Raw genomic sequence first — 15,338 nt, 5'->3', positions numbered from 1 at the left:
GCAATACTCTTTTCTTATCCCTACAATTTGAACTTTGAGGTTTTCCTTTAATAATATTTTTTTCTAGATTTATTTTTCAATTTAATTTTTGTTGGCCAATTGGTATATAATACTTGTAAAAATCACTTTCATGATGATGGCTATGTGTAGGATCAAATATTGAGAAAAGTAATACCAAAGGGGTTTAAAGTGGAACGTTTATTTTCTCTTCAATTTTTCATAATCCTAGGTCTGTTTATTTTGGTTGTATTGCATTTGTTAATAATAGTCATGTATGACACAAGAAATTGAGACATTCTAATTTTTTTTGTTTTGCCATATATTATAAAACATAGTTTTTTTTAAGTAAAAAAGACTTGTTTTCACTTTATATTGTGTCTTTTGATTGTAGTTCATGTAAACATAGTAAAAACAAGTTCTTACCCTTTCATTCACATGACAATCAGGCTTTACTTATTTTGATTACATTAGTCATCTTATTCGATTAATGGTAATACTTGTAAATCTCGTCAAGCATTCATGATTATAACTTATTTTAACAACAAATCAAGTTCCTTTCATAGCTCAGATGTCGGTTATACCATACAGTATGAACTATGAAAGTGCCAAGCATTTGTTATACCAAGTGTTATACAACATAAATCAAGATTAGTCATTTAACAAGCAAAGTATTAAAGAGTGAACAAGATAACAAATACAAAACATGTTAGTATCAAACATTAAAGTCCATATTAAGTTTACACTATACTATTTTTTATACCATTAGTGTATCCTTTTCACCTTGACATAATAAACTTAACTAAACATAATAAAAAAAGAAAAATAAATAAACAAAATAAGAACATAAATAAGATAAGAGTTAACTAAGTAAAGAAAAGGAAATGAAAGGCATAAACTTGATATTAATGAAAGCAAAGCATAAACATTACAAAAAATACAAAGAGAGAAAGCAAGAGCATGATCTTGATCTGGAAACCAAAATGCCTAAATACATGGCAAATGACTTCTTTTATAGGCCAAAATTAGGAACTATTGATTTGATGACTAATTGATGAGTGGGTGACCAACTCTTGACTTGGTGACAATCCTTATCTTCTCTTGTCTACCCAAAACGTCATTGCTAACATCAAAATTGGAGCCACTCAAAAACATGAAAGTTGTAGGAAACTGTCTTAGCTTTCTTGTGTAAACAATTCAGCTCATTTGGACTTCTAGAACTCCAGATATGGGCCAAACACTAAACAGTGCTCGGGTTGGAAGACAAATTCAGGATTCTTTGTTGTTGCTACAATTTGAACTTGAAAATGACCTTTTTAGATCTTGGGCTACAATGATAGTTGCAGGCCTATGTCTTACCTTTCCATCCATATAAAGTAGACCAAAATCTGAGATCTACAGCTCCAAATATGACCCAATTACCGAATAGTGTTCTGGTTTGGATTGCACCGACATCTCTTTTCTAAGTTTGGCCATCTCTTTGTCCTTTTAATTTCAGTTCTTAAATCCATCAATCAATCCTTTCATTTATGTGATAGACCTGCATTTAAAATGAACATTTACCATAAATTAGAGGTATCTTATATTATTAGATACGTTATTATAAAACATATTTTAGTTAAGGAGTTATTGATACTTCGAGTGCAAAATGATGAAATAAAACCTTGATAAAAATGCACTTTTAAGTACTAATCAGCTTGTGTTTGGCCCAGCTCACATGTAAATAATATTTAATTAATTAAGATATATAATAAAAATAAAAAAATAATAAAAAATAAATAGATAAAAAATAAAAAAATTTCAAAAATTCTTTAAAATTTTTTTGTGGTTTTCCCGAATATTTTTATACCAATTTTTGCATAATATTGGGTTGTATATTTACACTGTAAAATACAAACCCGGTATTAAAATATCCGATTTCTTCAGAATATTTCAAAAAAAATAAAATCTTAAAAAACTTTTAAATCAATTCTCATTTTAAAAAAAATTATTTTCATGCATACGATCAAATTCTAAAATTTTTCCAAGTATATTTTTCATTAAAAATAAATAACTATCGTAATCAGTTTATGATTATCCATTAAGATTTGGACAATATGCCAAAAATCTTTTTTCAATCTTTTTTTAGGGTCCAGATATAGACTTTAATATTTGGAGGGTGTAAAATTACACGATAAAGTACACCCTCAGTTATTAAAGATACAAAGTGTAAAAATGCGACGCTAAAGTTTGAACTTTAGAATGGTTAAGATTTAACCCGATAAGGTAGAGACTCTCTCATGAAGAGAGATTTGTTTTGAATCTTAGAAAAGACCAACAAAAAAAAAATCAAACAACAATGTAGCTTACTTTAGGTAGGGTGCACTGAGGGTGATACGTCTTCCCCTTGCACAATCGGTCTCTTACTCAGACTCTCGCAGACCATAGGTTCCTAATGACCATAATACTAGGTGATGACTCCTAAGCGTTAATCATAATTCTATGATTAAATCTAAAATGCTTTCCAACACATAATACCTCACACTAAAGGCACGATAAAAAACCTCCGCCGTCGCCAGATGAATTCGCACCGCGACAATTGTGATGTCTTGTCCTTGTAGTGCAAGTTAATTAGCTTCATCCATCACCTTTAATATAAATTATGTCTACCTATTCTTTTCTGGAATGTTTCTAGGACCTGTAAGATAGTCAGGTATAAAATAGCAGGAACGGGAATGAGACATTCTCATTTCCCATTCAGAGTTGTTGGATTAATAGGGATCAATGGAATGTAGATTGGAGAATTGGAGTGAGAATGAAACATTATGTACTTTAGGTATTTTTAAAGAGGGAGTTGTGTGGAAAAAACAAAAACATCAACGAGGGATGGTTTCGATGCCTAAAATACAGGTTAAGATTTTGTATTTTATAGAATTCTTGACTTGCTATAGTTCGAAGGAGTTCATTACTGTATTGGGTTAGTAGCTAATTAAAAGAGGGAGGTATGTTGAGGCACTCAGTAAGGTGCAATACTTTGCCAAGTTAAATATTTATACAAAGCTACAAAATGATTAGGTAGACTTTTGTTTATTCTAGGGCTGGATTTATCATTTGGCTCTGAAAGTGGGATGTGAAGTTATATATATATATATATATATATATATATATTTGACTGAACATATTTGAAAGTTGAAGGATGAATATAAGAAATTTGAGATTAAGCTCGAGAACAAACCTCTACCTCATCTGAATATATGCCTAGTATGAGTTTGTCATGGCTTTCATTATTGAAGTTGATAGGTATTGACAGAATATATAAGATTTTTTCTCAAATCAGCACAATGAGCAAACTTATTTCTTAAACTAGCATATTTAAAAAATAATTCTCATTTTAGCACAAAAAGAAACAGTGATAGCGTATATCTAGACTTTCAACATCGCCACCTGCTGTTTTCTTGAACAACTCCCAAGCTTCATCTTCCTTTAAACCACTAGTTGAGAAGTTTTTATAAACTCCATATCACTTGATAAGACATCAAATTCTCTCGATGTCAGTAGCATTTTGCATTCATTTTGTTCATATCCTTAAATGAAATACCAGTTGGTTCTACATCAAGTCTCTTCCGTAAATCATCTAGGACAAATATAATCTTCTTCTCTTGCTTCAATCTCTCACGCAATTGACCTGCTCTTTGTTAGGATATTGCCATTAATAAGTAACAACTTTGCAGCCTACCCTAAGAAGTAGGGTTACCATTGTTAAAAGGCTACAATGGTAGTTGCACCACCATTGATAAAAATAGTGCAACCCATGTGTTGCCATCATTAGTGCCATAATTTATGTCAAGATTTATAGCCTCTTGTCTGCTATGAATTGCCTATAAATAGAGGTATTGTTTGAGAGTAAATATATTATTTATGGCCTCTTGTCTGCTATGAATTGCCTATAAATATTGAGTTTGAGTGGATGTAATCCTTCTCCTCCATGTATTTATTTTGTATCCTTTTTCTATCTCTAATAATATAGACCTCTCTTGTGGATGTAGGCGATTTGCCAAACTACGTTAAATATTATGTCAGTATGCTTAGCTTTCTATGAGCAAATATCAATACATCACCGGTCTGGATTCCCCAACACTCTTCCCCATTCACTTTCCTTGTTGAATGTTAGGCCAAGCTAGTTTGCAATGCACCCTTGAATTTTCATGATGTCTGGGTTTAGAGTTAATAACCATCTTGTCAAATAATTTATCCTTTATGGCGTGTTTGGAGACCTCTTTCACTAGTGTGGTCTTGCCCTCACCTCCTATTCTATACACCCTAGCTATGTTCACATCAATAGATTGTAAGGCATTCATGAATTGTAAGGCATTTATGTAAGGCATTCACCATAACTATTTTTGTTTTTGTGATTTACGTGGGGTGTCCGTGCCAGCTTACGCGCACTACGACTAATCCCCACAGCCCACGGAACATTCTGCAAGCCTAGTGAGCAGGTAAGGCACCGCGGGGGTGACAGACGTGCGCGGTAAGGCTCGACTAAATATTGGTATTCTTGATTACATGGCCTGATAGCCTCTTGCATAAATGACCTCCACCCCTAACGGAGCAACTTGGTAGGAAATCAAACCAAAGTTGCATTGTTTCTTTAGTTTAGCTTTAACTGTTGTTGATTTTAATAGGTTGATACATAGAGTGACAGGTCACACATGCAGTATGCGCAACTTGAAGCACACAATCTCAATTTAAAAGTTTAAACTGTTAAAAAATAATTTATAATATAATTTATATTATTTTTTAATATATTCTCTTAAGTGAAAGTTTTTTAAATTTAAATTTTGTATAAGCCTATATTATTTTGTGTTTAATTTTTATCAAATAAAAAAGAATAATGAGATTCAAATTCGTAACTGCTTAATTATTAATGTTTTGATATCATATTAAAAAATTATTTCAATCTAAAAACTTAAGTTATTAAATAAAATTTAAAGATATAATATATAATATTTTCTAACATGCAAGGCCAATTGTGGCGCATATATGTGCTATTTGGGCTACCATTATTTCTGTATTAGAGTCAGAGTTATTTTTTCAATTGTACAAGTTGTTTAATCACAGTCATGTGCACTTATTTTGACTGGTAGATTGTGGAAAACCGACCATCATCACTCGTGTGGTGTTCTGAATCATTTCTCACGAATAGTCTAAGGTTCTTGTTATCTTTCTGCAAAGATAAGAAGAAGATTAATTATCCTTAGTGGGATATAGAAAGATCAATTGTTAATACTGTTCATTGATGCATTTTCAAGTCACTAGATCAAGCTTAAGAAAGTGGTTCTCTTGAAATTTTAATTATAAACAATTAGTGAGCTAGCGAAGTCAAAAGAGTATTTTACTTAATTATGCCTCGATGACCTGTTTCCTTACGGATCGGCCTGGCATGCACACTTCTTTGCTTCGATGGACCTTTTCTTTTCTTTTTACTTTATCTTATGTTGAACTTATCTTCTCCAAGTAAGCATATAGTAGCTTACTCATTTTTTATTAAATTTTATAACAACTTTTTTGTTTGAGTTAAAAGTTATTTATGATCAAAATGTTATAATTTTTAGTTAAAAATAATTTAAATAAATGACAAACATTGTTCAAAAGCAAACCAAGCTAAAGTGGCAAAATGTTTATTTTCTATGTTATCATTTGCTTTGGGTAAAAAAAATAAATCAAGAAGAAGCTAAGAGAAATTTCTCATAGATGTGTTGGTTTGGATATGAATAGTTTTTTTTTTTGAGGTCCATTACTCTTGAATTTGAGATTATTTTTTTTTTTTGAGGTCCATTACTCTTGAATTTGAGAGGAAGCCACGAAGATAGATTTTCAATTACAGTTCGGTCTAGATATTATTAACGTGTGTAATTATTACTAAGAACATAAAACACATGTTTTTTCATTGTGCATCATATTGTTATTTTTTCATATTTTATTATGAATTTATTGTTTAATATTTTTTCTAATTTGATTATCAATATTACTCAATTACATTATTTTTAGGCCAAATTAAAGGATAATTAAATTAAATTTGTTATTAAAAGATAAAAGATCAAAGTAGAAAAAACACCACAAATAAATAATGATTTCAAAGTTTACATATGGATTTTTATTTAGTCCTTAAAATTCACAGATTAAACATGTTTAGGGTCCTTAATTTTTTAAATTTAATTTTGATAAATTTTTTTTTTTATCTTTTAGTTCCTAATTTGAAATTAGATAATAGAGAGGTTGTTGAATTTAAGTGATAAAGAAAAAAAAAACAATCTTGACACTAATTTTGACTATCAAAATAGTCAATTTTAATGTCTAAAAGTTTCATTTAGCGAGGAAAAATTCACTTAGATGTTTTTGTGCTTTGAAATTGCTTAAAAAATAAGTTTTTGATTTATATTAAAAAATACCCCTTCTTTTTAATTTTTAATTTTTAATTTTTTGTATTTAGCCTTTTTTAAATAGTGGTTGTTTTTCTTTTTGTATTTAGTTTTTTAAGATATTATTTTAATACATCTATATTTTTTATGTTTTATATAATTGAAATTTATTTTTTCAAAAAATAAATATATTTTTTAAAATTTTGGATAATATTTATAATAAGTGCAACTTTGTGAAATATTTTTTCCTTTAATTTTATTCAATCAATTTTATATGTTTATATTTCTGCTATTATTTGATTAAATAAAAAATAATTTTAATAAATAAAATTTGTTAAATAAACCATGTTGAGAGATTAAATATCTTGATTCACTTTTTTCTCTTCACTTTTCTATGTATGTATTTAGTTATTATTAATTATATATTTTTTATTTATTGATACTCAAGATTCTTGATTTATATAACTTAGACGAGTATATAATTTTTTTAATTTATACTAAATATTTTTTATGTAAGAATATTAAAAAAGCCTTTGTATTCAATTTTTTTATTGGAAAAACTAACCCACAGTAAATCGCGAATCATATTACTGTTAACTAACTATCCTAAAACCGATTATTCTTGACGTTCATTAGGTCATTAAAAAAATAATACTATGACCCAAAGAAGTATAGAAAAGACAAGAACTAATGACATAGACAAGTAGATGAAAGGGTTCGTGACCTTCGGCCTAGTGTGTTATCCTAATGAGGTCATTCAGTGCGTGCTGATATCCAAATCAAATTAGTCGGCTAAATGTATTCAGCACTGAAGTTATTTATCAATGCATCATGAAAAAACATGAAATATAAAATAACATAAAGAAATCTCCTTTATCTCAATCAAAGCAGAAGAAGAGAAGAGGATAGGAGATGAGCTGCAATGGCATTTTAATTAACCTGGCTGTCTATCAGTGCCGACTATTCATTTTGAAAATGTGCAATGCCGTCCTCTTGTGGGATGACCAATTGAAGAAGATGATGATATGGAGTTATATAATTATATGTGATGTAAGCAATGCCATTTGTCATCTTGTTTCTCGTTTGTCCTAGTGAGGAGAGTTGAAAAGCGCATGACACCTGCCAAGAAGAGAGGCTTTCTTCTCTCACAAATATGCAAGGTTTGCCTCGAATACATGGGAGAAAGAGAGACGACCAGCTTCAGATATATTGAGCAATATTTAATAAATGGTGTAAATAGTGTTTGATGAATTCCATGATCTCCCGCCGTTTGTTAGATTTTCAATTTGGAATATGGATGATGCCAAGCCGCCCCTGACTAGGCAAAAATCTCTCCCTTCTTTTTCCTAGAATCTGACAGGCATACCACCGAAATAAGTAGGAAAGGGTATTCCTCAAAATCCAAATTAACACGGCCGAAAATGGGTTGATGGGAAATTATCATGGTTTGAAAGCGAGAAAAAGGCTACAAAAAGCAGCCGCTTGTGAGTTTAGTCACTTTATGACCTTGCTGGCATTCAATTTTCACACATGGAAAGATTAATGAAAAATGTGAATGATAAGAGGAGGCGTAAGAATCAGTTGAAACCATTGTACCCTTCCATTGAATATGTTATCTCTAAATCAAGATTGTGTCCTTCCAATGAAAGATCGGTCACTCTATTGCATTTGACCCTTTTCAAATTACGTATAAAGAATTGATGGCGCATGATCTCTCTCTCTCCCCCCCCCCTCTCTCTCTGAATGTGTGTATATATATACATAGCAAAGACCCTAACTCTCTCAAGTAATATAGTCCACTTGACAATTTTCGAGAGACTACTCTTCTCACTTGAGACAAGGGCGCCTAACATGAGGGCTTTTTTATTCTTTATCCTGATTTTGCTTTTCTTTTCGACGTTCGAAACTCGTTCAATCGACCAGATTTCGCACCGGAGAGATCGTTCATTGATAGAGAGTGCCCAAGAAATGTTGAAGGAAAGCATAGCAAGGCACGAGTTGATTGGAGGTTTTAACGACTCTTTCAGACTTAGTCCCGGAGGTCCCGATCCCCGCCATCATTGATCATGATGTCACTAATAAAGCCTCACCAGAGCAACTGGTTCATGCAAAAGAAAAAAATGAAATCGTAGCAGCTTCTTAAAAAACAAAGCATCCCACTGATCACAACCAAATGATCGACAGAATACGTGCTTGAAATGGGGAAACAGTGTTGGATAGCTACTAAATAAAATATAGTATCCCATTTCAAGCATGTATTCAAGAAAAAATATGTAGCAGCTAACTACACCTTATTTTTCCATATCAGGGATGTATTTTGTCGATCACTTGGTTGTGATTGTGATGTTTTTTTTTTTTTGGTATATGAACTTTCCTTTGAAAGTAGATTTTGTTTAAGTAATGGTAATTAAATGTATACGAATTGTACTTGCTTATAATAAAAATGTTGTGTTTGGCTTAACTATCCTGCATTGTTTAAGTAACCAACAATATTAAGTGAGCACTTAAACTGGAGCTATCTGCCTGAAATAAATTTTGAGTATTGATTAATTAGTCAATTTTATATATTTTCCGTCCAAATCATAGTGGTATTAATCAAGAAATGCTACCAGAAACATAGGCTGCAACATGGGCTGTCAATGTTTCCAATATTTTCTAGCACCTCTTCTAGGTAAATGATCCAATTTCCCAAAAAAATAAAAAACTTTTTTAAAGCAAACTACATCACAAACCCCTAATTATCATGCATGATTTAGTAATTACACATCTATAAACATTTCAATTGCAACCTTATTATTATTGTTATTATTATTTTATTAATATGGGTATCTGGACAGCTTACATACATCTCGACTAATCTCATAAATTCTAAAGTTAATAACTATATAAGTTTCCAATGATTATTATATTAGTAACCACATGGCTCGAACTTAAAACTATAGAGAAAAAAAACCTCTAATCTCAAGCTCTTACAACTAGATCACCTACTAAATGGTTAATTATACCCTTATTATTGTTAGGGAGCGTCATGTGTTTTGAGAGATATATGAACCTTTGTATGCATTGACTTGCCTAAATAGATTTTACACTTTGATGGACACCATCTCCAAACCAAAAGCTTAAACTATTAAGTCTATTTCTGTCATATGATCACATTTTTTCACTTCATTTTTTCCATATTGTGCCATGTAATGCATTGTACAAAAAACATTAATTTAATATTTTTTATGTGATGCACTGCACAATACATCACTCAAATAAACATATTTTTAAGTCAATATTAAAAATATAATTCACATTACATTAAATAAAATTCTCTAATTAATGTGAATCCAGATTATATGAATTTAGCTCCCTTTCAAGTAAGACAAGTTTAAAGGTTAGCTCCATTATATAGTATATGACTTACTTATCCACCATGCTATCTTGGATCACAACATTTAAGTTGCCATTTAGTCTTGCTAAATAATCCATTTTGATATCAATTTGTTTGAAGTGTTTTATGTTTGAATATTTTAATGGATTTTTAAGCCTGCGCTATAATTATGCATACCAAGATTTAAAAATATAAAGGAACATCATTTTTAATTAAAAAAAACTATACTAGTTTATCTTTATCTTTTTTTTTTATATATATATATATATATATTTCTTATTTTTTTCATTATGAGTCTGTATGAAATATATATGTGCATCTAATAATTATCATTATTAATGAATAGAAACCTTTCATCAACTAAATAGTATTTGCAATTAAAAATGCTCATTATGTTTAATTTTTCTCTATATAATTATAGCACCATATACATTCTCATGCATGTTAATTGATAAAGTCCAAAAAATCTAATTAGTCTAAGAATAAGGTTTCTAGTTTCATAATTAGTTAATTAATTTGTCCCATCAATCTCATTCATTTTCCCTAATTAAGGAGATTGATAGCTAATATTTGGTTTTTAGTAGGCCAATATAGCTTATAATTAGTACCTGCAAAAGGTTCTATTTAGTGCATGTGAGGATTCCTCGATGTTTAAATAAATATTTTTTTAGAGAGAGATAAATATAATAATATTATAGAGAAAAATGCTATATATATATATAATTGAGAATGAAGATTATGAACCTTTATCTTAAAGAACTCATGATGTATTTATAGCCCATTAGTTTTGTCATTTTGTGAAGAAAAAAAGATGGAGTGTAACTTTATATTTGTGGTATTTTGAGTTGCATTGTTAGCTGTATTTCGTTATTTTATCCAGTTAAAAGATTGAGAAATGATGGGCTATGATAAATATACTTCTAATGGTGCTTGTAGAGTAAAGACTTGTTTAATTAAATCTATTTGTTCAGAAATACTTTCTATAATATTTAATATAAAACTTTGTAGAATTGATTATATTTAGACACAATCATCTTTTGGGTCTGGCCAGTGCAATACCTAATATGCCTAAGCTTAGAATACTGTTAAACCCAATTGTCTCATCTATGGCTGGGTCTAGTTAGCACTAAACCCAGTGCACCTCCATTAAGGTATGTTTGGTGTTGACATGTGCCAGTCCAATGCATCCAAAGATGTAAAACAATTATACCTGTATGTTTTTCTTAATCTAGTATTTTTTTGGTAAAGATATATAAAGATATACTGATAAAATCTTGGTTCATTAAAACCCCCCCAGAATTTACGATATAATGGTAAATTAATACTTTAATTAATCTCCTAGTTCAAGTAGACAGTGATTTTTGCTCGTATTAAAAGGGGGTGAAAGTCAGAAAAAATATAGAAAAAAGTATGCATCTAGACTAATAGAAATTCTATCTAACATAAAATACAATGAATATGTACTTAGAAAAATTCTAAAAGATTGAGGGTACCATACCTATCTTTTATAAAAATTCTTATGTAACTGTGTGAAACCCAAAGAGGGTGAACCTATACTTAGAAATTTTTAAGTGATTATAAGGTCTTTGGAAAATGAGAGCATGTAGCTTTCTTTAAGGGTGAGCAAACAAAAAAAAATTATTAAACTGAGAAAACAAAAAAAAAGTAATCGAAAAAACTGAATAGTGAAAAAAAATTAGAATTTTCAAAAAATTGATCTATTCAGTTCGGTTTTAGTTTTATGAGCTTGAAACTAAAAAAACCAAATTGAATCGATACCAAACAGAAAAAACTAAGCCAAACTGAGAAAAACCAGGAAAAAAGCTAAGCCAAACTAAAAACAATTGAGCCAAACTGAAACAAATCAAAACTGGTTGGTTTGAACTGGTTTTTATTCTAAATAACCGAACTGAACCAACTAGTCGGTTTTGGTTGTTTAAAAAAATAGTTTGGTTATTTTTTTATAAAAACCAAACCAAACTAAAAATGATCATCCTTAGGTTTCTTAGTATTGTCAGCGTAAGAGCTCTTTATTAAAGAGTGGTTATCATAATTATTTTTTAATTATTTTTTACAGGGCATGAAATCCCCTAACTAAAGAGTGGTGGTTGAATGATGTTGTTATTTGCACTAAAAAGACCAAGTCCATTTATTGAAGAGTTGTGAAAATGGCACAAAGAAGACCATATCAATCCCTTGAAGAGGAGTGCATATAGCCCCGAGGAGACCATGTTCGAGAGTAGTGCATATAATACTAGGGAGACTAAGTCCATCCATTAGAGAGTGGTGCATATAACATTAGGTAGTTCACGTTCATCTTTTGAAGAGTGAAGTATATATCATTAGAGAGACTAAGTACATCCTCTATAGAGTGTTATATATAGCATTACAAAGACTAACTTCATCCTTTAAAGAGTTATGCATATAACACTAGTTAGATCATGTTCATCCCATTGAGAGTAGATCATATAACATTAGGGAGACTAAGTTTATCCCTTGAAGAGTGGTATATATAGCACTAGAAAGACTAAGTCCATCCATTAGAGAGTGGTGCATATAGCATTGGGTAAATCATGTCTATCTATTGAAGAGTGTAAGATATATCATTAGGTAGATCACGTTTATCCATTGGAGAGTGGTGTATATAACACTGAGGAGACTAAGTCCATCCATTGGAGAGTGATGCATATAACACTTGGGAGATTAAGTCCATCTATTAGAGAGTGGTGCATATAGTATTGGGAAAACTAACATATAAATATTTCAGAATAGTAATTTATTGCTAAACATACTAGACCTTATCGATTACAATGGCTGAATGATGTGGTGAAGTGAAAGTGACTAAAAAGATTTTGGTTTAGTTTTTGATTGGAAAGCATGTCATTGAAGTTCTGTGTAATATTGTATCAATATAAGCAAGTCACATCTTATTAGGAAGACCATGATATTATGATAGGAAGGCAATTCATGATGAGGTTAAAAATAAGTATACCATTGTAAAAATTGATAAAGCTAACACTCTTGTACCATTTACACCTAAATAAGTGTATAATGATCAAACAAAGGTAGAATGTGAGCATGAAGCTATAAGAAGATAAAAATCGAGGTGAGGAACAAAGGGAGAAATGACCATCAAATTTGGCCAAAACCCAAAACACCGTTGCAACCTATTTAGCCACCCATCCAAACATAAACAAACATTCAGCCAACACTCCTAACAAATCAGTCCATTTAGCCACTACCTAAAAACACCCAAACCTAGCTGAAAGTAGAGGTAAGATAAGAGGAGTGAAGTAAGTAAGTAAGTGTGATATGAATTATGTGGAAAAATAAAAGAAATAACATAATTTCTATGCTAGAGAGGGTGAGGTTAGATCTGTATTTTTCACTAAAAAGCCAATGATTTTACTTGTGTACAAATAAATAACATAATTTCTATGCTAAAGAGGGTGAGGTTAGATCTGTATTTTTCACTAAAAAGCCAATGATGTTACTTGTGTACAAAGAGACTTACTTTAATACTAATGATCTTAATCATATTGTGTCTAATGTTATTGTTTCTTTGTTACAGGATTTTGAAGATATGTTTTATGAAGATATCCCTAGTGGATTACTACCCGTGAGGGAAATAGAACACTAGATTAATCTTGTACTCAGGGCTATGATTCCTAATCAACCAGCTTATAGAAGTAATTTTGAGAAGATAAAAGAGCTTCAAATATAAATTGATTAGATGATGGGGAAGGGGTATATTCATGAGAGTTTGAGCCCTTGTGATGTGCTAATGTTACTCGAGCCTAACAAGTATGGAACATGAAGGATATTTATTGATTTTTAGGCCATCAACAACATAATAAGAAAGTATAGACATTATATGTCGAGGCTTGATGACATGCTATATAAGTTACATGAATTATGTATTTTCTTTAATTGATGTGAAAAGTAGGAACTATCAGATTAGGATAAAAAAAAGTGATGAGTGGAAAATTGCATTTAAAACTAAGCATGATTTATATGAATGGCTAGTCATGTTGTTTGGACTTATAAATGCTCCTAGTATGTTTATGTGTTTAATGAATCATGTGTTGCATGTGTTTATAGGTAAGTTTATAGTATGTATTTTGATAATATTCTGATCTATAACAAGAATTTAAAATGAGCATTTTGATCATTTATGTAATATAATTAGTGTGTTTTATAGTGAGAAATTGTATATTAATCTTAAAAAGTGTACTTTTTGCATGTAGTGAGAAATTGTATATTAATCTTAAAAATTGTACATTTTGCATGGAGAAAATTATATTTCTTAACTATGTTGTAGTTGCATAGGATATTGAGATGGATGAAGAGAAAATTAAGGTCATCCAGGATTGACTTATACCAAAATCGGTTAGTGAGGGAAGGAGTTTTCATGAGTTAGCTAGTTTTTATAAACGTTTTATGAAATATTTCATTACATTAACTATACCTTTAATGACGTCGTTAAAAGTTAGTAAGGTTTAAATGCAGAGAGGAACAAGAATCGACTTTTGCTCTTTTGAAAGAAAAATTATGCACTTGTTTTAGCTTTACCCGACTATACGAAAGCATTTGAAATTGAATGTGATGCTCTAGAATATGAATAAGAGTTGTATTAATGTAAGATTGAAAACTCATTACTTATTTTAGTGAGAAGTTAAGTGGAGTGACTTTGAACTATCTCACTTATGAAAAAGAACTATATGATTTGGAAAGAATAATTGAGACATGTCAGCATTATTTGTGGCCAAAAGAGTTTTTAATCTATTTAGATCATGAGTTAATTAAACATATGAAAGGATAAGGTAAGTTGAATAGGATATATGTAAAATGGGTTGAATTCATTGAGACTTTTCCTTACATAATCAAGTATAAGCAAAGCAAAATGAACATAGTAGCTGATGCATTTTTGTGCAAGTATGTTTTTCTAAACACTATGAGTACTAGATTGTTAGGCTTTAAATATGTGAAGGAATTGTATGTGAATTATTATAACTTTTCCAAGATATATAATGCATGTGGACATTTGATTTTTGATAAGTTTCATTTGATGAATGATTATTTGTTAAAAAAAAATTGATTATTTGTTCCTACTAGTTTTCTGCGTGAATTGCTTCTTCATGACACACATGAGAATGGTTTAATGAGTCATTATAGGGTAGCAAAAACTTTGGATGTAGTGTATAAACATTTATATTGGCCAAAGATGAAATGTAATGTGCAATGACTTCATAAACAATGTAAAATAAACAATGTTTTACATGTAGAAAGATAAAATCTAGAGTATTACCACATGGACTGTATATGCCATTGCGTGTATCTACTAAACCTTGTATAGATATATATATGGACTTTGTTTTAGGTTTACCTAGCTTAAATAAAGATAAAGACTCTATTTTAGTTGTGACTAATAATGTTTCTAAGATGGTGCATTTCATTGCATGCCATGACACTGATGATATATCTTATATTACATATTTGTTCTTTAGGGAGATTGTATGTTTGCATGACATTTCTAGAAGTATAGTTTCAGATTATAATGTTAAGTT

Source organism: Populus euphratica, unplaced genomic scaffold, assembly GCF_000495115.2.
Source record: "Populus euphratica unplaced genomic scaffold, PopEup_1.0 scaffold626.1, whole genome shotgun sequence".
Taxonomy (NCBI): domain Eukaryota; kingdom Viridiplantae; phylum Streptophyta; class Magnoliopsida; order Malpighiales; family Salicaceae; genus Populus; species Populus euphratica.
The sequence above is the reverse complement of the archived record's forward strand: the minus strand, read 5'-3'. Positions refer to the sequence as shown.